Genomic DNA, 23,958 nt, shown 5'->3' with positions numbered 1-23,958 from the left:
GGAAGGGGGAATGAAAGAGGAAAGAAACATCAATGTGTAGTTGTCTCTCATGCGCCCTCTACTGGGGACCTGGCCCGCAACACACGCATGTACCTAGACTGGGAATTGAATCTGCAACCCTTTAGTTCACAGGCCGGCTCTCAACCCATTGAGCCACACCAGCCAGGGCTCCTCCTCTTTTTTATTGCAGACTTCCAGTCACCTTCCTCTTCTACATTTGAGACCAAATTAAAATTTATTGTGGGAAGAAGTCTATTTGCCCATCTGAATTTTCTACTTTCTTCTCAGGATCCAGAAAGATAAATAAAAAAATATAAATGGGAGCGAACATGCTCACCTAACTAAACAACCCCATGACAAAGAAAGAAACTACTAGAACTATTTTACTGGCTCATTTTGGTAGCACACTTTTATTTGAGTCAACCTTTTGGTGTCTCTGGGCCACACTGAAAGAAGAGTTGCCTTGGGGCACACACTAAATACACAAACACTAACAAAAAAAAGTTGAGATGAGAAAAAAAAAGGTTTTAAGTAAATTTACAGTTTTATGTTGGGCTGCATTCATAGCCATCCTGGGCCACATGTAGCCCATGGGCCACAGGTTGGCTACCCCTGCAGAGTAAATTGACACAAATCGACGCTAACACTCTTGTGCTTGGTATATTCCAGACCTCAATTTTTAAAAATATACTTTAAAAGAATTGATTAAGGTCTAGAGTGCTGTTTAGTTTTTTCTAAAACATGGATCTGAAGCAATTTCCCCTACAGAATTAGGCATTTCTTTGGAAACCAGAATACTACTTAACTATCAGCCTCACTTTTGGGAACTATTCGAAGAAATTGTTCTGTTAAATGAGGTTTCAACGTCTTAGCCCAAAATTAGACAGAAATCCTTATTCCTCGGATGCTCTTGACAAATCTAATGCCATACAAATTCCAACCCACAGGCGAATTAGGATTAGTTACTGAGCAAACTGTCTCTAGCAGGAAAAGAGAGTTGAGCAGGTGCATGGGCCATACTTGTTACAATAGAAAAACAAAAATTCACTGTCAAGACAGCCCCTCACTGAAGGAGGAAAAAAGTCTAAGAACTCTAAAATATTCATAAGTCTTAAAATCTGTTCTGTTAAAATGAGGAAGAATTACAGCCCAGACACATCTACTGTGAGACTACTTTGAAAGGTCAGTTACCTCCTCTTTTCCCTCGATTAGCTGTGTGGTTTAATCAATGTAGAGAGACCAGGTAATGGGACACTTAGAATTAATTGACTAAATATGTTCAGCATTTTTATGACAGCTAAATATTTTACAGCTTCACCCAGAAATCTTGAAAACAGAGTGCTCCAAGCAATTACATTTTTGTCTAAAAAATAAGTCAAACAGAATAAGCATAGAGAGAAGAGTGCCTCAAACTTTCCCACACTTGAATGAACAATTACTAGCCATTAATTGTAGAGATTCTTACAACTACAGTCTGTTTGATCTCCATCACACTAGAAAGCTCATAGCAACAGAGATGAAAATTAGTTTTCTAAAGGGAAGTGACAAAAATTCTGTAACAATAACTTTGACCTATTAAAGGGAATTTTTATCCTTTTTTTTTTTTCTTCCTTTCTTTTTCCCACACTGACTTTCAATAGGCCTTGGATCTGTTCGCCTGGTAAAAATGAACATGTCAGCTTTCATCGCAAATCACTGCCCAGCTAAAATGGGGCTTTGAAAAGATGTGCCACCTGCTTCATTAATAATAACATCAAATTTTGGGGGTTTGCTTTATAGGCATATTCTTGGTTCTGCAAATCATTTCTTTATATGACTGTGGATCTGAAAAAAAATGACGATGACTGAAGAAGACTGATTTTTTCCCCTCTGTCACTGTGAATTACATAAATATATTATACAGCAAGGCCTTTTTGTCTTAAATACCAGGAAATCTATTCCAAAAATAAAAGAAAAAGTGGAAGGAAAGAAGAGAGGGAGAGAGAGAAAAGGGAGAGAGACCCTCTATAAAAAGAAATCTAAATCTATAGAAGAGATATTAGAAGTAAGTACATCAAAGACTTAATTCTCAAAAACAGGAAGTGACTAATTCAATCTGTTAGTTTATTTACAAATTATTTCTATTACTGATAATGCAAACTTCAGAAGTCAGAATAATATTAGAGCCCAGAGCCTTATGATTTTGCATAATCTCTCACCATAGAAAGTCAATGCACTGCAGTACTTATAGGCACGGGTGGGGTGGATTTTAGTATAACCCCAATAACGGTTAGCTTACCTTATGAAATGTGACTTCCCTATAGTTGTTGTGAATTGCTCTTTGTTTTTCTTCATCAGCATTTGTCTGCTGCTTGCGTGGCCTGATTAATATACGGCATTGTATTTCAAAGGTACAGCCTGTCACTTTGGCCTCCAGATAGACATACACAGTTTGAGGCAATTGTTGTTTATCATTTACATACCAACCTTGATAGATGGAATGTCAACACTATAAAGCATTGTCAGTAAAACAAAAACTTGGTCCAGGCATTTTGTGATTTTTTTTTAATCTTGAATTTCAAGAGCAAAGTACTAACTAGTTTTGCAGTCAGACTTCATTATAGCTCAAGGGAAAAGTGGTGAAGTCTCAATGGGCAGGAATCACAGCCTTCTCAACTAATGAACTACAGAGCAACAGCCATGCACCCCTGCTGGATTCTGGTGTATCACACTTTAAAATTTGAATGGCAGCACAATTTATCATTGCTGAGTGTTGGAAGCAACCTAAGTGCCCATCGGTGAATGAGTGGATCAAAAAACTGTGGTCCATTTACACAAGGGAATATTACAGGGCAGAAAGAAAGAAGGAGTTCCCACCCTTCACGACAGCATGGATGGATCTGGGGAGCATTATGCTAAGTGAAATAAGCCAGGCGGTGAAAGAAAAATACCATATGATCTCACCTATAAGTGGAACCTAATCAACAAAACAAACAAGCAAGCAAAACAGAACCAGATACATTGAAATAAAGAACTGACTGATAGTAACCAGAGGGGAGGGGAAGAGGGTAACAGGGAGGAAAAGGGGAAGAGTCATCAAGGAATATGTATAAAGGACACATGGACAAAGCCAAAGGGGGGTAGGATTGAGGGTAGGAGGTGCAGATGGGTGGGGCTGGGAGGAGTGGTGGGGTAAAAATGGAGACAATTGTACTTGAACAATTTAAAAAATAGAAAAACAAAATTTGAAAAGCATATTAGAGAGGTTTTCCTGAAGTGTATAATATATACCAACAGATCTAAGCTACAGGTGGACCTCAAGGATGGTCCCTACCAACCTGAATCCTAAGTTGTTTTAACTGTGCTGTTTGTATTGATGAATTAATCTCTCAGATATAATCTAAAACAAAAATGACTTTTCATGTATGAAATTCTTAGAATTACTCTGCCAATTAATTATCCAGCCTGATTTTGACTTTGATATTCTTTGATTTAGTTTATTAAAAAACAAAACAAACAAAATCCTCTCACATGCATTAACTCTCATGAGCTAGCTCTATGGGGAATAAAAATAGTAATTAGGCGTGCCTTAAATTACAAAAATATTATTTAATTCAGCATTCATTTCAATGAAGTTTGTAAACTTCTTATGTAAAGGGTCAGAGTGTAAATATTTTTGTTTTTGTGAGCCAAAACACAGTATCAATTAGTTTGTATCAAAATTTAGTGTTCCTATCATCAAAACATAAAGATCACTCTTAGCTTTTGACCATACAAAGATGTGCAGTGGGCAGAATTTGGCTCATAGGTGATAGTTTGCTGATCCATAATTTAGGTCAACAGTCTAAACTGTACTTAAAGACGGAGAGTCTGAAAGCTAAGAGGTGCCATTCTGGAACAGAATCCAGGAGCTACCACCATATTTGTCCTGTGGAAACAGCAGTCAATCTAGCTGTCAATATGGCCCTAATTTCAGCCAAGGCTTAGTGAGGCCAAGAGGCCACCGATATGTCTCTATGATTCTGAAGAGAGAGGGTAAGGACAGCATGGACTTAGTTATATTTCACTGCGTTACAAAGGTGTATCCTCTTGACACTCAAAGGAAATTTCACTAAACAAACAAACAACAAATGCTTCCTCTAAAATAGGGAACATATCACACTCTGCAACATGAAGTCATAAGGTTAGTTGGTTTACAGACCACTTTTAAATACTTAATTAAAAAAAACATTAATGGTCAATTATTATAATTGCATTCAATACTATAGCTGAGAAATCTGTAATTCTGCATTTTCTTTCCATGAAATGTTTTGCAACTTCATTAATGATAGGCCCCAATTAGACTATGTTCAAGGCTCAGGGGAATGTTTTGCTGTGGTCCTTTAACTTTAGGGGTTAGTTTGGGGGGGCTCCTGAATACTTACTTGCCCACCCACTTCCTTGGCAAATATTGCTCATCCACCATAGCACACTCCCCCAAGCGAACAGAGCTCCAGACTACAAATAAATTGGTCAGGCATTCCAGAGGAAGCAGATGGCCATCATGGACTGTGGACACACTTTGCCAAGCATGGTGCTTAATGCTGCAAGCAGAGATTATGCCAGGGAGCATGTAGGAATGTAACTTTGACTACTATATCAACTCTCCTATCCGCTGGGTCACTGACCTGAGATGAGACACTGGAGAAGCCCGATATTACACCATCTATCTTGTCATCCAGTGAAGAGTGACTCCACTTCCTCCGGGAATCCCCTGTGCCACCTGGGTTCCCGTGGTGTCCAATTATTAGTGTATGCTCCTTCTATGTTGAATCGCCTAACGCCTGCTAGGCACCACTAAATAGGGCCTTTTCTAAAAGTAGAGCTTTATGTACAAAAACCTAAATATTGCAAAGACTCTTTAGGTTCTGTGAAGGTGCTTATTGTCCAAATCATCCTGGGGAAAGCCTATTAGTAGATTCACTGGCATTTAATAAAAATTTACTGATACTAAGACATGTAGCTTTGGTGGACAGGAACTAGGATCTCTTTTCCTACATGTCTAAACTCACAAGCCCATCAATGCAAACTTTACTGTCAATAGTGAAAAGAGACAGAAAGCGGGTGAATGAAAAAGTTTGGGCTTTGTTCGAATATGCCATCCTGGAGTTTTTTCCAAGGGGAGTGACAAAAAGGATGTTTGTTTTGGTTATCATTTCAGTGAGCACAATAATTTTTTTTCTGGTACTCAAGATACTATTTATTCTGTTTAGGTCAGTTTATATGCGCTTGATGTGTACACACGGATTATATAGGAAACACATAAACGTGTTTTGCTTTTGCCTCAGAACTCCGTATCAGCCATTCCTTCCCTGGCCCAACATCTTTGCCTAGCCCAACCTCACTGATACTTGGGTTACTAAATGTTCACCTAGTTTTGATTCAATGCTTAGGTTGCCACTTCTTGTCTAGCTCTTCAATATTGTGATCTGCTTTGGGGCTGTCTACTTTGACTTCAACTGTCATCCTTCAGGAAATTATTCCTCATCTTCTCTGACAGCTCAAAGCATGAAGTTTCCAGAACCCAACCTAAAAAGTAACCATCTAAACCTCCCTCCTAGTATCTTAAACAAAGAAATAAGACAAAGAATGGAAACCTACTAGAAACTTTTGACAGTCATGCGATTCAATACCATATCCACGTAAGCCTAGGAGGCTCCCCACACTTCCATTTCCAGCCCAAAGGAAACCCACGGCTGGTTTATGTGTTACCACTGGTAGACCTAGGTGGTGTCTGTATTCGCTTCTTTTACAATTCCACTGACGTTTTGGTTCAAGGCTGCTGAAGCCTAAGCAGGGTTATGGCCAATCTTCTATTTCTTTGCTGATCTGCACAGAAAGCCAGGCAAAAAGCCACAACACCTTGCCCAAACTTATTCAGCAAAGGAAGTTCACTGACAGTATCCAGTCACCGACAGTGACATCAGGGACTCTGCCGTTAACAGGAAGTAAAGACAGAGGCAATTATGTGTCAACAGATCCAGGTGGCTCGAAAGACAGATTGGGGAATCAAGGGCAAAGCAAAAACTTTTCAAATTGCCTTCCAGCTTTCCCTAAAAAAGAAAAATGCTATTCAAAATCTAAGTTATTTAAAAGAAAACATAAGTTGAACAGCTGTTCTCTTCCATCACATAAGGATACCTTTGCCAGCTATCTCTCAACACTAGCAACAGGTAACATTCATTTTTTCAAACATTCTTGGCTGTGCCCAGATTGTGAAGATTATTTACCTTGGACAGAGTACTCATACTTTTAAAACTACCATCCCCATTTTGAACATAAAAATTGTACAACTATCTGGGCATTCTAACATGCCTCTAGGAAACATTCTCCCAATTCAGGTTACTGATGTATTAAACTTGACAAAGATTGACAGAGCTCTTGCTATGTGCCAGGCATTATTCTAGACACTTGGTGTTCACAATGGATAAAACTAAGGTCCTTCCCAGCATGGAGCTTACCTTCTATTTGGGGAGAACAAAAATGGAGAGTGGCAGAGGTAATCAGTAGAAATGATAAATTAATAAATAATGCAGTATATAACTGGGATAATCAGGGGAGTAGAGAGTGGAGAAGAACGCTAAAAGACTGTCACAGATTGTATGGACCCATCTTTCCCTGGAACGCACAGCACCCTGCATTTCCGATTTGTACCTACTTCTTTTATTTCTCTGTTGAAATTTTTATTGAGGTGGTTTAACCAATAGTTAAGCACCTGAATTTGGAGTCAAACCTAAGATCCAATCTTTGGCCCACTATTTATTAGCTGTGACCTAACAAACTGAGCAAGTTATTTAACATCCCCAAACCTTAATTTTCATCAGTATTTTATGGGTTTTATGAGCAGTAGGGGAAACATTTTCAAATGGCACATAAAGTAATACCTAGCTATGCTAAGAAATAGCTAGGTAAATAATAGCTAGGCAAATAAATGGTAAATAATATTGCCTTCTGCATACACAGGACTCTGCACTCATAAGTGCTTGTCTACCTGTCTTTTCCTCTTCTTGTAGATCCATAGGGTTCCTGAGACAGAGCCATACATCCTGCAGCAGAACCTAGCAATAGGAATCCTGAATTAATAAAAGATAGAAGGCTTATACACTGCAACCCCAAATCAGGGCTCCAGATTTCTTAATCAGTAAAATGAGAACTGGCTAATAAATATTTAACAAACTGATAAAACAAATTGAGGTATAAGATTTGATTATGCAAGGTAGATGCTCCATAAATGTCTCCCAAAAATGAGTCGGTAAAGATTGTGACTATAATAGATGTGACAGGAAAGCATTTTCCCGATAAATAGCTGAAGTTTGTTCTCTGCAGATAAAAGAGGATTAGACTTGGAGAGTCTGCTCATCTTCTCTGGGATGACAGTGGCTCTTTAAGGAAGTCTCTAAAATAAGACTTTAAAAGGGGCTCCTTTGCTGCAATGTCTGGATATAAACTTGCCCTGTAACTGTCAACAAAAGGAAATGAAATATGATGCATGGCCCTAGCCAAATCTTTCCCTTACACCAAGGTTAGGTTCCATGATGCCATAGGGCATTAACCTGCTTGGTGAAGTTGTTAGAGATGAAAAGGTTTGTACAAACACCAGCTATTGCTCATTATATTTTTCATTGATTTTAGAGAAAAAGAGAGAGAGGAAAGAGGGGAAAGAGGAATAGAGAGAGAGAGAGAGAAGTTTGTTGTTCCACTTATTTATTCATTCATTGGCTGATTCTTGTATGTTCCCTGACCCAGGATCAAACCCGCAACCTTGGCATATCAGAACGATGCTCTAATCAGCTGAGCTACCTGGCCAGGGCTCATTCTAACACTTTTAAATAAAGTAGGACTTTGTGAATAATGAAATACTGCTCTCTGTATAATTGTTCTTTCTCCCACTCTTCCTGGCAAATGGGCCCAGGGTGTCTTTTTTCCCCCCCATTCAAGATGCTGCCTTGTGATTTCGTGTGTGTATATGAGCCACTTCCAGATGGACCTCCATGGTCCTTACCGTTACTATTGCTATTACTGGCTCACTGCTGCCAGCGAGTCTATCAGAAAATAAAGATATGTTAAGTAAGTTAAGAATAGTCTGTCACTTTCATAGTCTAGACACAGCTGTGTAACATACCTAATAATAACTAAAACTTAAGAGTACATGTAGCTTCATCATCACATAATTAAAAGGAAACGACATGGACAGGGCAAGAAAAATTCTTGGCTAAGCAAAGTATGTGACAAGGAAAAACACGAAAAAAATCGCTATAGTACTTGGCATCACTTGACAATTGTATTTCTTGTCCAAACACAACGCTGTAGTTTTTATTATATTTTTGAAATATGAGAATTATTAAATGAACATATAATTATGTGTGGCTAACATTTTAAGCTGATGATTTATCTGCATATTTTTTAATTCTTAGTTTTTTATCATGCCTCCTAAGAGAGCTCTTTATACATTTTTTTTTCTAGTTTATCTTCTTTCCAGACACATGCTGGGGAATATATTTTCTTGACCCCCTTGAGGTTAGGCATGGCCATGGGACTTTTTGGTGAATGAAATATAAGTGAAAATAACATGTCACTTTTGAGAAGTTAAAGGCCAGCATAGAATTGTTGTGGTCCCTTGAACCTTCACAGTGGTCATGGAGGCACGGGTGAAATGGCAACTCCATCGCCCTCAGCTCCTGTACATAAAAATGAGCAGATCACCAGCCACAGACACATAGCATAAGTGAGAAATAAGCTTCCTCATTTTTGATGTTTCACTGCTAAGATCTTGGGGTCGACTGTGACCAGAGCATAATGTAAAGAATCCTGACGGATGGAGAGCCTTAACCATTTTCATTTTAAATGACTAACTTTAAAGCCTCTTATGGGATCTTGGTGATGGCTAGGGAATGAAGCATTTTAAAGTAGAAAGTCTTCAGGAAAATATTAGGATAGCACAGATCAGAGCAAGTCTTCAGAGTTCTCAGCTCTGAATAGTGTTTGAAGCAGAACATGTGATGAGATAAAGAATCTGTTTCTGTAAATGGCCAGGAATATGGATCATCTGTCTAACTCCACCCTCTGACATTGTTTCATTCAGTTAAAGACAGATGCCACAGCCACACCAATTCTGTTTAATTCTGTTTAAAATCTTTGCTGAAGGTCAAGAACTAATTGGAACCAACTGTAAGTGAATAGAAAATCAATCCCCTTTTTTGAGGCTGCACTAGGGAAGAGACAAAAACAGTAGCCCAGGGTTTGCTTCCTGGTTCTTTGTGGTAGAGCCATGAGTGGCAGTGAAATGCACAATAAAAAGCAGAGAAACAGCTCATTGGTTGGACACTAGGAAGTACGAATCTGACTGCATTCATGTATAGGTAAAGAGGCTAAGGAAAGGGCTTGGATAAAGAAAAAAATTAGGGGAAATATTTTAATACTACTACCAGTCCCAAAGGAAAAAAAATCCATTATAACTTTTTTCACCAGAACAACTGGAATGAAATTTTTATCATGAGTTTAAAGAAATAATCATTTGACACATAAGCAAGCTAGATGGAACTTAAGATAAAGTAAATGATAGTTATTATAAGAATACATGCCTTAATGGAATTTAAAACATCACTGACTTTTGGGGGAAATGGAGAACAGGAACATTTAAGAATAGTTCAGTGACCTAGAGTTGAGAGTTCTGAGTATCTGTAGGTTTGGAAAAGAAAGCTTTTCACAGCATTGTGTGCTGATGAAGGGATGCATTTTAATTCTCACTGTTTTACAAAAGTACCTTCTCCCCAGGAGTTCTAGGAAAACTATGACAATCCCAAGGGGGCAGTTATGCTATTCCACTGCTTCTTAGAAGGACAGATTAAATTTCTCATATTGCTCCTATATGTATTTCCTTATTAAAATTCAGAATTGGCAATTATATTTTATAATTATTCCAGTAAGCACTTTTCTAAAGTTAATAATTTAGAGGAAAAAAACAAATGTATTTTGCAATTTTGTAGTATCTATCTTAATGTAAATATTTGGTATGTGAATTAAACAATTCTTTTTTGTTCAATTCTTCCATTCATCCCCCAGTACCAAGCTCCCCAAACAGCTGTCAGCCTGCTCTCTATCAATGAGTCTGTCTCTATTTTGATTGTTAGTTTACTTTGTTCATTAGATTGCACATACAACAAAAAATCATATGGTAGTTCTCTTTTTCTGATTGGCTGATTTCACATAGCTTAATGGTCTCCAGGTCCATCCATGTTGTCATGAAGGGTAAGATTTCCTTCTTCTTTATGGCCAAGATTTAATCCATTGTGTAAATGTACTACAGCTTTTTTAATCCACTCATCTACTGATGGAGACTTGAGCTGCTTTCAAATTTTGACTATTGTAAATAACACTGCAATGAACATAGGGTCGAATGCATGTGGGCAACAACTATAAGCATTTCCCTTCAGATTAAGAACAAGACAGGGATGTATTCTCTCACCACTCTTATTTGACATAGCATATTTTTAGCTACAGCAATTAGATAAGAAGAAGAAATAAAAAACCTCCAAATTGAAAAGGAAGAAGTAAAACTGTCATTGTTTGCAGATGACATGATACCATGTATGGACAGCCCTAGAGATTTCACCAAAAAACTACTAGACTGATAAATGAATTCCAGTAAAGTAGCAAGATACAAAATAAATATCCAGAAATCAGTTGCATTTTTATACACCAATAATGAACAGCAGAAAGGGAAACTGAGGAAACAATACCATTCACGATTGCCTCAAAAAGAATAAAATACCTAGGAATAAATTTAACAAAGGATGTAAAAGACCTGTACTTGAAAAATTATAAGACACTGAAGAATAAATTAGATAATTCTAATAAAACTCATGCTTTTTCTTCTTTTCTTGAAGATTGCATTATTTTTTAATTCTTTTTAATGTTTTTAATTTTTCCTGAATTTATTCCAGTGTCATAGGTTAATACAATTAAATAGATTTCAAGTGTACAAATCTTTAGTACATCATCTGTATATTGCATCGTGTGTTCACCACCCCAAGTCATGTCTCCATCCATACTATTTATCCCTCTTTATCTTCTTCTTCCTTCCCTTACCCCCCTTTCCCTCTGGTTATCACCACACTGTTGTCTGTGTCTATGAGGTTTTTTTTCCCTTTGTTTAATCCCTTCACCTTTTCCACCCAGACCCCAACCCTCTCCCCTCTGGCAGATGTCAGTCTGTTCTCTGTATCTATGAGTCTGTTTCATTTAGCATAATAATCTCCAGGTCATTTCAATTACTATGGCCTTATAGCATTGTTTGTTATCAGGTAGCTTGATTTCTCCAACTTTGTTCTTTCTCAAGGTTGCTATGGCTGTTCTCATGCCTTTTCATTATACCTAATTTGAGCTCTCAACTTCATGATATAGAATGCTCCCTTAAATATGTTTAGTGAAAAATATTATGAAAATATATAGATTTTCAAGTTTGTTTAAACTTCCAAAATGTATTATTTATCCTATTTATTTAAAAAACTCTTAATTATCTCCATAACTAATTGGTACTTAAATTCTCAAAATATCTGGTACCTCTGTCCAAAACATTACCTGTTAGAAGCTATCAGCCATCTATGTTAAGGGTTCATGAGAAAATAGTTTAAAATTATATGTCTTTTATATTAAAATAATAATAATAACAGACTTTTGTCGGCACAAATTATTTACTAAAATTTTTGAGTGACAAAGAATCTTAAATCTCCATCTATTTGACTCTATGACCTAGACTTAGTACATGTACAAAAGCATAACTCCTCAAATAAAATATTCATACATAATTTCTTCTAGTAATGAAATAAGAACATGTTAGATCCAGCATCAATCTTTAATGAAGTGTGCATCTTCTTGACACACTTTGGTCTACACTTTACAAATATGGAGAAGAAACTGTAAACTTCTCTGCCAGTCTTTGGTCCAAAGGAGGCAATCAAAATTTTAAAGGCTGACCTGGTCCAGCAGACTGTTACAAAATGAATAGAGACAGCCCTGATAAAATCCTTTAATGTGATGATTAAAAAGATCCTATGAAATGAAGTACAAATGTAATTTAAAAATGCATTCTTAACCCTAGAGAAATGAAGGTGGGTCAAATGATCTGAGTGTTTAAAGCTTCTTTTCATTAATAATGGCTCCCATTTGTGTAGCCCTTTTAACTTTTTCAGAGCATTTTTATAACTCTCCCTTAATTGTATCTTTATACCGTTCCTGTTAAGTGGCCATGGATGGAATGATAATTCCCACTGGACATTGAGGAAACTGCTTCCAATGGAGATTATTAAGGGACTGGCTCAAGGCCAAGCAAATCAACAGGGGAACTATCCCTGGAAACCATATTATATAACTCCAAACCCAGACCTCTTCCACATAGACATCTTAATTCCAGTGAGCAATGATATCTCTTGTGCAGGAGTAATTATCCCTAGAAAGAAGATTATACTCTGTTCTGGGAGCTCCCACTTGAAGTAAGAAAGAGGAAACTTGGAGATGGTTTAGAAACCCATAAAAATGATCCCTGTTTGAGAAATACACATGTTAGAAAGACAATGTCCTGAAAGTAATCTGTTGGAAAATTTTAGTATGGTGGGCAAAAGACCAAGGAAGCGAGGACTTTCTATCATTAACAAACAATATACAGTTTTCTCTGTTAAAAATTGTAAGACAGAATGGCAATGTACATTATATCAGAAGATAAGGTCATGTTTGGTTACTAAGAATATCCTAGGGCATTAATTACTACATGCCTGTATTACCACGTAGTTTATGCCAATATGTTCCTGAGAGATTGGAGAAGCTGGGTAAAGCGTGCAGCCAACTTGGGTGTAGTAGACTCCAAAGTCAAAAAGATGCATTCAGTAACTCTCTCTGTGCTTCACCTCCTCCATCTCCAAAGCAGACTTCAGTCTAAATGGAAAGAATGGAGCCTCTCAAGTCACACTGAAGCTTGTTCCCTCTGCTCCATACACAGGAATATTCATTCAGAATTTTCAGAAGTTTCAAAAACTCACCAAAACCAGCAGTAACTTATAGGGTCTCCACAAATCTCTACCCATGCACATTTACATAAGATAATCATACATGAGGTGAAAGTTCCTTCCATTTCCCTGTGGAACCACCATTTGTCCCAAAATTCTACATCACAACAGTCCAAGGAGCTGCTCTGGCAATAGCAGTGCCCCGTTCGTGAAGAGCAAGGGAGAAGAAGAAAGAGAGCCAGCAATGCCAGGATCCTCTTTTGCAGGGGGATGAAAGAAAGAATGGGAACCCAAGCACTCATACATTTTATCTGTCATAGCCCTGTGAAGTCTGGTCTTACGTAAGCCAGGGAGACTGGTTCAGCCGAGACAAACCCAGCCACTAACCATCACAGCTTAGATTCCAGGCCATGATAATGACTGGGTATGGTGAGTTCATAGCATGAAACATAATTTAGCCCACGTTTGAGTGTGGTGGTGGAAGAGCATGGGAATGATGCCGAAGAAAATCTGTCCTGAGTAAGACTTATGTTGGGATCACAGATTGGACTGGATGGTAAGGTGCAAACTACTCCAGAGAGAGGAAACACCATATGCAATTAGCTTATGTTTCATATGACCTTCAGATTACTGAGTGTCAGTGTGAATGAGACATGGTCCATGGGGAGGACAGCGAGGGAAGGGAGCTGGAGAGGCCAGCATGTCATACGGGCCTTGCAGACCAGGTTGCTTGGCACAGTGCCTAACTAACATACTGTAGGTGCTCACACATGTTTATCGACTGAAGAATGAACTACTTCTAGAGGCAAGAAACCTATTACTCACATAGATACATTGGCTAAAGAACTTCTTTTGAGTAATTGTCTTTGGGTTTGTCTGATTCACAGACTCTATAAGCTTCCTCCCTCTCTGTTTCCCATTTGCTCCATTTATACTGGCTCTGGGCTATGTTCCATATCAAGTATCCGTGATGATACCTTTAATAATCAGAGCAATTCAAGTAGGTGACTAGTATGGTATAGTAGATACAATAGTCTCTGGAGTCAACCAGGACCCTATCAATCTAGGCTTTAAGGAGAAAAAAAAGAAAATAAAGTATATATGTGTAGTGATAGGGTTAAGATGAAATAAAAGTCATAAAACGTTAATATTTATTGAAGCTGAGTGATGGGGACATAGAGTGTTCAGATATTTTTTTTTTTTACTTCTGTGGATCCTTGAAAAATTCCCAAATAAAAAGAAATCCAGTGCGATCACTTTAAAATAGTTTAATCTTGGGTAAATTATTTAACTATTCTGAATCCCAATTTCTTGATTTAAAATGAGCGAAAAGCCCACCTCACAAGATTAAAAGAAAAGACAGAGGAGAAGAACTGGGCACGGGGTCAGGTTGAGAAGGGCGCACTATGGGTAGCAGTGCCACTGGAAGTCCGACCTTTGCAGATGACCCAGCCCGAAGACCAGCCTTTTGATCCTCTAGCCTCGGCCTGAGGTCCTAGAACTTCTCTGACCTGAAAGAGCACATAAAACACTGGAAGACCTAGTTAAAATGCAGATTCTAATTCAGACGCTCTTGAGGAGGCCCAGGATGCTACGTTTCTAACGAGCTTCCAGCTACACCTGCTGGGCCACACGTTCCACGGTGTGAAGGGAGCCTTGACCTCCGCTTCCTTTCTGAGACCAAGTTTCCATTGTACCCTCTTCCGATTGTTAGATTTCTGCCTTATTCTCCTGCTCTGAGTCCCTGGCTAGATAATTCCTCCAAAATTCTAACTCTTCCAATACTGCGGTCCGGGATACATGCTAATAATTACTCTCAGAATCTGAAATCTTGTCATAAGCTTAGCAATGGAAGTTATCTCTCTGGCAACAAGGCCCCAGACTCTGATTTCCTTTGTGGATCCCTGAGGGATTCATGCTTCTAAATCTACTTCTACTGTGTTGCCCCTGCCTTGTTCTCCCCACCTGCTCCTCTCCTTTTTTAGGCAGACCTGGGGTCCAAATGCTTACTTGGAGCAGCTCTGGTCGTCCCTTGGCATGGTGTGAACCTGCCCAGTGGGACACCTTCCAATAGCCTGCATCTGGGTTTGTCCCGTCAGTGTTTCTCAGCCCCAGTGGTTAGTTTCACATCCATACCCTTCCCTGGAGTCCCTCCCCACCAACACTCTTCACACCTACCTGTGGCAAGAGAACCCATTTCAATATTAAAAGAGAAAGAAGAGACTTAACCCCATCCAAGGTACGTATACTATATTCAGTAATGTGTTTATTCTTTTTTAAATATTTTATTCATTTATTTTTAGAGAGGGAAAGGAGAAAGAAAGAAAGAGAGAGAGAGAGAGAGAAACATCAATGTGCGGTTGCTGGGGGTCATGGCCTGCAACCCAGTCATGTACCCTGACTGGGAATCGAACCTGTGACACTTTGGTTCACAGCCCACTCTCAATCCACTGAGCTATGCCAGCCAGGGCTGTAATGTGTTTATTCTTAAGCAGGTGACTTACCTCAAAGCCATCTTTAATGTATGAACATGAAACAGACGTAAAGTAGTTTATGCAGAACTGTTAGAACAAGGTTTAGGATTATTTTTCTAATCCACCAATTATAATCACCCTTGTAACTTCCAGTGTGCTAGATGAATAAATTCTGAAAATTTGCTAGGAAAAAGCCCATCAGCTCTGTTCACTGTAGTTAGATTATAAGATTATATTTCGGCAAGGTTAATGGTAAGAGTCATCTGCTATATATATGTAGATTTTCCATCCCCCCAGGAACAATCACAAAAGCCATTAAAATCACGACAACATCAAACATTGAAAATAATGCACTCATGTTTAAACATGACTCTTCTACTTGACAGAGGTAACCTTGACAAGCCGCCACCCATCAGTGCTTTCTAAACTGGTGGGGTATTCCACATCTCTCCTGTAACATGAGAGGGCAGTTTGCAAAAGTATCAACTCACATGGAACTCGAAGGGAAGTTTTCCATCCTAACAGCAACTGAAGCTCTTAAGGTTCCTGTAAATTCAACATTCATGAATAGTTACGGTGTTTTGTATAGAACTCACACCTGCATTTAGGATTTCTGTGCGTAGTTCTTCTCTCTCATGCAGCTTCATTTTACTGTTAGTGTTTATTTCTTAGTTTTTCTCCTTGCCTTACTTTTATTTCAGACCCTCAGGGAACACAAAATACACAATCCAGGCCATAAGATTGCTGGCAAGTTCTTTCTAAGAAGTAAACTTTATAGATTTAAGTAGTTGTGATAAATATTCACCAGTTTTAGCTAGCCGGCTTTCATTTTCTTATCTTCTTTGAGGGAAAAATATTCCAATTACACTCTGAGAAAGGGCTGCCTCTGAACCTGTCCATGGTGTCGTCCTTGAAGCCCAGCTGCTGCTGACCCTTCTCCCTTCTGCATTTGAGGAACTCCAGCCTGCAGAATCCTCCCATCCACCTCGGATGGTAAGTCAGTCATCCCGGACACAATCTTGCTGTTCCAGTGAGAAAGGGGGTGGCAATTCCCTCGCTTGGGGAGTGCCCCGAGCCCTTCTCTCAAATGGCTTTTATTGGGAATGGTATGTGTAGGTGTCTACAGCATACATGCATAAATCATCCATCAGTGTCAAAAGGCTATATAGTCAATACAAAAACAGGTATTATCTATAGATAACACTTGAAGGAACACAGAGACTTGTCATAAGTAAGGGTCTGTTAGTCATGCTGATGCCAGAGGGTCTTTAAAATGTGTGTTCTGAGATAAGGAGATTACTCCTTAGGCCTTGAATTTAAACATCTGGTTTATATCACCAGGGCTATACAAAACAAAGCAGAGCAAGCTTCAAAGGATACAATGTACTTATCAGGTCTGATTTCTATGGGAACCCTGGGTGTTAGAGTTGGGTCATGTCTGCCACTTGTGTTTTTACCTGCTTTTCCAGGGAGACTTACCAGCCCCTTTCAGGGCTTGCTCTAGTGGGGCTGCAGTCTTGAAAACCACACAGAGTGGTCCCCAACATACATTTGGTTCAGGCTTGCTTGACCCGACCATAGTGTTTGGTCCAAAACCATTGAGAAAAAAATTAGGAAATTTCTGCAGGACTCCAAGGAGAGAGGCAGGTATTTTTCCTGATCTTGAACATGAGAGGATACAAGCTAGAGCTGCTTTAGCGCATGGCCTGTTATCAGGAGGAAAGGCAAATCTGAGAATTCAGCTGAGACAGAGAAAGCAAAAGTGGGAGGCGGAGAGGGAGTTAGAGAGTTGCCTGAGCTCCTGGCCGGAGGCATGCCCTACTGCAGGTTTTTTAATTCCCCAGATCAATAAACTCCATTGTAGCTTAAGCCAGCTTCAGTTGGGTTTTCTGCCACAGATAACCAGGATGAATACTAACCAAAGTGGTATGTTAAATGAGACTAGAATGGAGAGACTGAGCATTCGCAAGAAATATACTTCTTCCTGTAATATACAAAACCGAGACAAAAATCCTCCATTACCAACCTGTAGAGAACATGGAAAATAATGTAACTACATTGAAATATTATTCCTTTTGACAATTTTTATCTCTGAGCCAAAGGTCTTTTCAATTACTTATTTAAAAGGCAAGCTAATTTATGTGGTGTCAGTTAGATATACACATATGAATTATCAAAACAAATTGTGTGGAAGTCACATCAACACAGACCATATGAAAGCATCTTCAGAGAAAAATTACAACTTACAAAATGTCACTTTATTTAAAGATTTTACCCACAATCAAAAGAAAGGTTGGGCTAGTGTCAGCTTTCTGAATACTGGCTCTCTCGTAATTATTCCTTTTTTACTTGGTAATAATACAATGCATCTCATGGCCAGCTAGTACTTATCAAGATGTTTACACATACTATTTTAAGATTTATTTTTTTAAAAAATAGAAGGATATTACCTCCACTCCATATCAAACCCCCCCCTTCCATCCAAGCACAACTTCCCAAATTCTGTATCTGCAGACAATGATATTCCAGGGGTATGGAGTTCAATAGGATAGTTTAGCAAATTGTGAGCATAAACCAAATATTACATGTGTAATAGTTTACTTTACAAGACAAGACCACTACTTAATATAAATAATGTGCTATATTATTTCAGATCCCTGATACGGATAGAAAGAAGTAGTTTAAGAGGATTGAATTGTATCTGATATTGGTATAATCTGCTATGGTGTGATCCTCCATTTGGAACGAAACTACAAAGCCATTACCGAGTTCAAGGTAACATGATAATTTCACGTGTACATTATCTGGGTGGTCAAATCCTCAGAATGCACAGAGGAGGAAGAGCCAGGCTTCAGTCAGAAAGAGCTGAGAATCTGGTCATGCCCACTTACTGATGCGTGACCTTGAGCAAGTTAATTCTCTAAGCCTCATCTCCATGGTAATAATGGGATCATCACACTAGCTAACTAGAGAGATCCTGCTATGATTATAGGATAAGATACACCATGTAAGGGCATATTCTAGTGCCTGACTATGAGGATCCCCTCTTCTGGACTGAGGCACAGCAGTCTCCTCCACTGATACTGGTAGTCGATGACTCTGTGTAGTTGATTTCTGGGAATGACCCCCCGCCAGACAGTTGTCTGCTCAGGAAGCAGGAAAGGTGGGGATTCTACATCTAATGCTTGGTCAATGAGATGGTACAGAGTCACAGCCCCCGTGTGTCATTTCAATACAATTTCTGAAAGGCCAAGTCCAGATCTGCACACAGGTGTGGTAGAGACCCCTGACTACACTGAAGCCCAACTTCTGTCTAATCCTGCGTTCCTTATTCTCTTACGAGTGTCGATCACAAGGCCATTTCCCAATAAACGTCCGGCCCAGGAATCTCCACCTTAGAGTCTCTTCTGGGGAAAGCTGGCCCACAACACTGTTACATAGAAAAGGCTCAGTCGATATTAGCTTTGATGATGATAATGATTTAGAACCTGAAGGGGGGATAGAAACATGAATTTTGCTGTTTGGGTTTGATAAAGTCGATCTTAAGCATATATAGAAATTGTTTCCTTAAATTATGTTCTCTAATTGTGTAGGGCATCTCGTATGTTAAAAGAACTGCTGACAATTGTGACTGGTTACTCTCCACTAACAATCAGCTTAATTAGTAGATTGTATCTAAATTGATACTTCCATTTTAACTCAGTGATTGTTTATGTAGCTATTTCTATTCTGGAGCATTCATCACAGTAAATAAGAGTTGATCAAAAATTAAAAAATAAAATCCCCTTAAACGACAATTTCCTTTAAGGGCCTTTTACACTTTTGTATTCCATGATTGCCTAATTTTGATAATGGTAATATCTGGGTAATACATTTTCTGGGAAATAAGGTCATTTAAATGCCAAAATTTCCCTTGAAAATAATGGTTCATAAATTATGCAAAGCAGTAGTAGTGTGAAACAAATAACTAGAGTGGTAGCATGGCCAACTGCAACTGAAAAAGAGGGTGCCCCGAAAAACAATCCCAGGTTTTGTCCTAAGGAACAATGAGGTAGAGTAAGGATTAGCGCGGATACTGAAAAAATATCATACCAACTGTGGCACAGAATAAGGCATTGCAGATCATTATGTCAGATCTTCTTGCTCTATTGATAAGGGAACTTAAAGCCAGTAAAACGAAATCACCAATACTTGCCTATGGCCATACAACAAACAAGAGACACAGCCCCACTCAAAACCAGCTCTTCTCAAGTCTTCTCACAGTTTCACCCCAGCTCCCCCCACAAGCTCCCTCTGCCTGAGCCCAGGCAGGTCTTTTCTCTGGCATTTCTTTATAAAATTCCCATTTAGGGATTTCTCCAAAAGATACATTTTTTTTCTTTTATCACTGAAATAACTGTAGCTATTATTAAGTAATATATGATATCCTAATACACATATTCATGTGCTTTTAATAAATCCGTTTGTTTCTACACGACTTGTACCACCAGCAACAAAGTGACAGACCAGTGATTCTTCATCCTTTTTCATTTCATGGCACTAATCACTAAAATTCTACAGCACACCAAAAAAATATATGTTTTGCCCATCTGACAAAAAAAATAGAAATAATTTTGATTAATTCACACCATACGGCTATTGTTGTGTTGGCCATTGTCATTTTTTAATTTGACAATATAAGGGAAAAGAGGATAATGCCTTTGACTAAATAAATAGTCAGGTATTACAGGTTCTTAAAAATCTCGCAGCGCACCAGTTGAAAATTGCTGTTACAGACAAATGTACTGAAGCTAAAATAATCTCCTTCATTTGTAGATGTATTAGTTTTTGGAAAAAAAATAAAAGAAAACATTTTGCCTTGTTCACAAAACACTACTTTAATGTTAATTTGGACCCCCCACTAGTCACAACCAATAAACTAGCAGGTTTTGGAAATGCTTCCCCTAAGCATTTTACAAATTTTGATAAGTAACACACTAACTTTAGATTAAAAATGACTCTCAAAGACCCTTGGGTAGAGACTTTTAAAAGGCTGTGAAAAAAATGTAGTTAGAGGAAGTTGAATATTATTATTTTTAAATAATTATTTTTAGGACATGCTGATAAAAATGGTCTTCAGCGGTTTTATGAATGGGAATTGAAAATCAGAAACAGGATAATTGTAATACACTGAAATTGAATCAAATCCTCTTGAGCAATGAATATTTCCAACAGACTCAAGGAAAATAACATATTTTAAGTTAATCCATAAAAATTTCTTAACATATACAGTTTATCTACACTGAAGATGTCCTCAAAGGCACAAACATAATTTTGCCTGGTGGCAGTTGCAATGGCAGATGTTTCTTAATGGGCTGACACTAAGTGAGATGGTTCCGTGTGCTGTGAATTACATGTAACTCATACACTATCCCGTTTGATCCTTTTGAATTACTCATAAACTAGCTCCTTGGAGTGTTTCATATGCTTCCATATTTACTATATAATTAAAAAATGCATGCGTGCTGCAAATGAGAACCACAGTTAATATTTCCAAATAATCCTGGGGGAGAAAAGCCCACTCATCCTCCTTTTCTAATCATTTCACTCTATCATGTTTTCCAATTCTCCTGTCCCGGTTTGTTTTGGAAGGGATAAACGACAGGGAGGAACGGAGTCCACCCGGTCTTTAGCTGTTGACGGCGACTCACATACTGCCCAGGACAAATCACCGTGGCTGGGTGACTGTCAGGATATTTGCACGTTATTAAGGCTGAGACAATAAGGAACCAAAGAAGTCACCACCAATCAAATATACAATTTAAATCTTTGGTGAGATAAATTAGCTAAATTCGGTCAAAAATCAATACGTTTCAGTCCTTGTGACTTAATTATAAAGTTAATCCTCCTATCAAAGCAATCAGTTTGGTAAAGCTTCTATATTTAATAGGTCTAGTTAAAAATTTCTCCTACGTGTTTCCACTCACTAGGCCCTGTACGTACACAATGTGATTAAACCCCCACAACAGTAGAGCAAGTTGTGTGGTGCTATTCCAATGTCACAAAAGGGTAAACTGAGACACAAACAGGAAGAAAAGCTGGCCCAATGACAGACAAAGAATACACAGCTGAACTGTGGCTGACACTCTTGGCGATCTGGCTCCAGAGCTTTTGTCATTTTCTTCCTAACATGTCACACTCCTTCACGGGTAATGTGCAAAGATCGCAAGGGTGTAAAAGTCTGCGTCACGGCAGATCGGCCCCTCCACGCCCTCAGCACTTCCCCCACAGCCTCTCCAAGGCATCCCCAAGAGCAGGCTGAACAAGGAAAGCTGGAGGCAGAGCTGAGTGCTTACACACACACACAGCCCATGCATGTATCGTACACACATTTAACTTCTCGAGTATCGTGAAATGTTCGCCCTGACTCAAAACACAGTGTACCACGAAAGGGGTTGGAGACGCTGAGCCCTCCTGTGTAAATTTCCCTGAAGGCTTAGTCAAAGAGTTACCCGTAAGTCATAGGGGAGCCTTAGACAACCCTGCGCCTCAAGTTTCTTAGGTTCTGTACTCTGGATCGGTGTATTCCCCCCACATTCATCTCCTTGAAAGATCGTGAAGAGTTTGAAACTCTCCCAGGGACTTGCAGAATCTGGGGGGACTATGACCAGATACATTATGAGACAATATACTCAAGGATACCCCAAATCCTGGAGGATGGTAAAAGAAACAAGGGGAGCAAAATTCATGGAGGTGGGGAAAGCAACCACATTCTGCTTTTATATTTAATACTCACATCAGTCATTTCTGAAAGACTAAATGTGACTTAAGGACGGATTTCTGCTGGAACACCTTGACCGTGTCGTAGCGTGACCAGTGCCTATGTGCTGCAGGCCCTGTTTCTCCTGCGTTGATGCATTCAGGCATCTGTGTGTGTTAGAGTTCCCATTGCTTAAATGAATGGTTACACTCTGATTAACGATGTCCCCGTTTCCCTTTGCTACCGAATTCAATAACAAGGACAGCAACACGGAAACCCAATACATGCTGTTCATTTGCCGAAGTAAATACCCAGTCAGTGGTGGAAGCACACTTTACTCAAAGTTTATTCATTAAGAGAGTGGCTGGATATGTAAAACACAGATTAATTACACCCAAATGACTGGATGAGGCTGAATAAAACATAGGCTCATTAACATTAAACAGCGCTGTTCAGAGAAGAGAAGACAGGAAGGAAAGATTCAAGTTAGAGGAGAACAAATACATTTTCAGTACTTGAGTTGACTTTTCGAAGGAAGGATTTTTCTTCTAACCAAACCACATTCTGTTGATAAACTCTGCATAAAAATGCCGCCCCTAGTGACAGGTTCTGAGTTCGAATTCTAGCTTACTAGCTATGCAACCTGAGCAGATTCCTTAACGTCTCTGTGCTTCAGGTTCCTCATCCGTAAAATAACGTATATTGCCTAGGGTTGTTGGGATTGTAAAATGATTTAAAATTGGTGATTGTTTTGATGATGACATGACTTAAAACAGTATTTAATCAGTGCCTAAAACAGTGTTACTTGTAAATTTATCACAGAACTGAACCAGAGCACTTATGGCCCTTATTCCTTGATCATTTCAGCTACATTTAGGAATGCTTTAATTTCCACAGTGTTCTATTTATTTATGTATCTTTTTATTATAAAAGGTTCTGTTGCCATTGCTGTTCTTTTGACAGCTGCAAAACATCCCTTCGGATCAAATAAAATACCACAGAGGAAGTATTTTGAAAAGCATTAAGTGTTATATAAGTGTAAGCAAAGTAGTAACAGAGGAGAAAAAGCACTCATGCCAAACACAAATAATTACTTTTACTAAGATAACAATAATAAAGATGCTACCACCTGTTTGTCTAACCAATAGATAGTTTTTAAGCCACGACAGGGTTGTTATCTTCAAACAAACCATTTCTAGGAAAGAATCACGCTATCTACCTCAATAAAAGATAAACATTTTGGTTATCTTCCTTTCCCATTTTCCAATGAATAACTCAGGATTTCAAAAAAATCAATTTGATTTAAATGTTGCACTCACTCTGCAAATGCTAATAACCCTGCTGACAATGTGTGTGCACCTGGCGTAATTGCCTAAAGTCCATTTTGCATCCTGTGAATGCTCTCTTCATTTAACTGAGTATACCCAGACATACCAGATAATAGAGGAGGACTTAGATGAGAATTGTGACATAACACCACAAATGGAAAATAATTATTATGGCTGATGTCTAAATATGGCCAATGTATTATTTTAGCATTGCACCTTCTTTGAGTGTGCATTTATCATAATTTTAGTGACTTTTCTTTTCTTATTTGGATACTAAGCTCATGTGGCTGAGATGAGCCTTCAGTCCATACTATTAATCCATTTGGGCTGCTTTAACAAACGACCGAAGACGGGTGGCTTACAAAGAGCAGAAATTCATTCCTCATAAGTTTGAAGGC

Source organism: Phyllostomus discolor, chromosome 7, assembly GCF_004126475.2.
Source record: "Phyllostomus discolor isolate MPI-MPIP mPhyDis1 chromosome 7, mPhyDis1.pri.v3, whole genome shotgun sequence".
Lineage (NCBI taxonomy): Eukaryota > Metazoa > Chordata > Mammalia > Chiroptera > Phyllostomidae > Phyllostomus > Phyllostomus discolor.
The sequence above is the reverse complement of the archived record's forward strand: the minus strand, read 5'-3'. Positions refer to the sequence as shown.